Genomic DNA, 2827 nt, shown 5'->3' with positions numbered 1-2827 from the left:
GGTGAACCCGATACACTTCCCGCTAAGAAGTGACTGCGGCTGCCTAACTCCGAGATGCAAAAACCCGCGGAACAGAGTATCCTCAACGCTTACAGACGACAGAGAACGCGTACCGCAGCTTGTACGTTCTTCAAGAAGCGGAACAGAACGGGGCCGGAAGTGCATGCAAGCGCTGGCTTTGAGCTAGAGAGGCAAGGGCTTCGACCTCCCCCCTCCTGCCCCCTAGCGGGAAGCTGAGAGAAAACACCCAGGGAGACGGGATTTATGTCTCAGTGACCAGGTAGATGGCGTTGGTTAAGATTTTCTTGTGGTAGGGTCGGGGAGGGAGAGGGAGACTTGGAGTTTCTTTCAACCTTATAAAAAGTATTAGTGAAAAAAAACTAAACGGGGAATGCGAGGCTTGATTTTAACTGTTTTTTAACAGATTCATGGAAATATAAATTAGCATATAATTAACTGCACATATTTAGGGTGTAAAATTTGATTTGTTTAAAATAGTCATACATATGTGAAACCATCACCAAAGTCATAATAATAAGCATATCCAATGTCTCTAAAATTTTCCTAGTCCCTTTTGCAATCCATCCCTAACCCATTTCTACCCACCCATTCTCAGGCAATCACTGATCTGCCTTCTGTCGCTATAGATGTATAGATTAGTATCCTTTTTATAGAATTTTATAAATATGAAAATAATACAGTATGTACCTTTTTTCTTTCTTCTTTCACTCCACATAATGATTTTGAGATTCATCCATGTTGATGCATGTATTAATAGTTGGTGCCTTTTTATTGTTGAGTAGTATTCTATTTTATGGACATACCACAGTTTGTTAATCTGCTCATCTATGGATGAACATTGAATTGTTTCGTTTTTAACTACTACAAATAATGCTGCTAAGAGCATTCGTGTATATATGTCTTAATGTAGACATGTGTTTCCCTTTCTCTTAAGTAAATACCTAGGAGAGGAATAGTTGGATCAAATGGTATGTGTATGTTTAAATTTTTAAGAAACTGCCTGTTTTCCAAAGTAGTTGTACCATTTTATATTCACACCAGTAGTATATGAGAGTTCCAATTCCTCTTCCTTCTCACCCACACTTGATATGGTCAGTCTTTTTAATTTTAGCCATTTTAATAGTTATGTGGTATATCTCACTGTAGCTTTAATTTGTATTTCCCTAATGACTACTGATGTTGAATGTCTGTTCATGTGCTTATTTGCCATCCATATATCTTCTTTGTGGAAGCCTCTATTCAAATTGTTTGCCCGTTTTTAAATTGAATTGCATGTTTTCTTATTACTGAGTTTGAATGCATACCTCTACCACTCCCAAATCCATACATAAATTAAACATGTACCTCTAGTAAACTTTCCCTGGATGAACACAGGCAAGAAACCGGTAACATGGTTGCCTCTAGGGAGGAGGAACTGGGGTAGGGGAGAACAGGAGCAAGGGAAGTCTTATTTTACATTTTACACCCTTTTGAGACTTTTGAATTTTGTAACATCTATAGCCCGTTTGAAAATAAACAGTTGTGAAGGAAAAAACAAAAAGTATCTGTAGATATAGAAATTAAATGTGGAATCCTTTTTTCCTTATACTTGCTATTGTATAAAGTTTATTTATAGATCTAAAGATGAAAATTTGCATGATCCTAATTTTAAATGCAACAGATTTTGAATACATAAAGTATCTAATTACACTTTATTTACAAATGGAGTCTATTCAGCAAGAGGTAAAATAAGATTTTCTGAATAGTTTTATGATGAATCTTGAAAGGTGGATAAGATTTTGATAATCAAAAACATCAGGGACATTTCTAGTATAGTCATAGAAGAGATAAAGCCATGAAAGCAGGTCATGCTGGGAGAATGTTGGGAGTGAGCCATCAGGCTGAACATGTCAAAACCTTAAAAGCTAGAGAAAGGAGACTGTATTTATCCTGGAAGGCAATGGGAAACCACCGATTGGAAATCTACTTTTGGAAGATGACTTTTCAGTAGTTTGTTAGATGGGTTGGAATAGGTAAAGTGGGGATGGGAATACCAGTTGGGAGACTATTGCAAATCTAAAGCAAAAGTAACACAGCCTAAATTTGGGTTCTGGCAGTAAAATTGAAGAGGAAGGAATAAGCGTGGAAGACACTGAAGAAACAGAGTAAAGAGAAATTCATCCTAAGCAGTTGAAAGAATAGTGGAACCCTGTACCAGCAGAGAAGACAGAAGGTAGGAGTAGATTTTAAAAGGAAAAGACAGTTCCAATATATAGAGACACAGTCTGAGGTAGCAGGAGGAGATCTGGGCAGTGATGAGCAATTTATTTGCCAATTAACATTTGTTAAATTTGTAATTTACCTTATGATTTTGTGGCCAAGAGGATATTAAGCCAATAAGCTCCAGATCCTATGTGGATCTAACTATGTGAAAGATTCTAATTTATAATACCTAGTAGATTTCTGAAAAAATGCAGTATCATAATCTTTCTCCTTTCTCCTGCTCTCTCTTCTCTTCATATCCCTTCTCTTAGCCAAGTTTTTTTTTTTTTTTGCGGTACGCGGGCCTCTCACTGTTGTGGCCTCTCCCGTTGCGGAGCACAGGCTCTGGACGCGCAAGTTCAGCGGCCATGGCTCACGGGCCCAGCTGCTCCGCGGCACGTGGCATCCTCCCGGACCGGGGCACGAACCCGTGTCCCCTGCATCGGCAGGCGGACTCGCAACCACTGCGCCACCAGGGAAGCCCTTGGCCAAGTTTTTGAATGATGGTTTTGGACATCCTAAAATTATATGTTCATTTTGTAACTTTTCTTTTACAAGCTTTCTG

At 38.8% G+C, this 2827-nt stretch overlaps 1 protein-coding gene across 1 annotated transcript in view; it reads right to left on the bottom strand.

Moving 5' to 3' along the window:
• Nucleotides 1-95, bottom strand: part of AQR (aquarius intron-binding spliceosomal factor) — a 103415-nt gene extending 103320 nt beyond the window's left edge. The window contains exon 1 of the mRNA XM_007462507.1: nt 1-95. This exon is cut by the window's left edge and continues 128 nt beyond it. The gene's annotated coding sequence lies outside the window, so the exon portion shown is untranslated.
• Nucleotides 96-2827: the final 2732 nt, after the last annotated feature.

This window comes from Lipotes vexillifer, unplaced genomic scaffold, assembly GCF_000442215.2.
Source record: "Lipotes vexillifer unplaced genomic scaffold, Lipotes_vexillifer_v1.1 scaffold164, whole genome shotgun sequence".
Lineage (NCBI taxonomy): Eukaryota > Metazoa > Chordata > Mammalia > Artiodactyla > Lipotidae > Lipotes > Lipotes vexillifer.
Note: the sequence above shows the minus strand (reverse complement) of the source record. Positions and strands in the feature narration are given on the sequence as shown.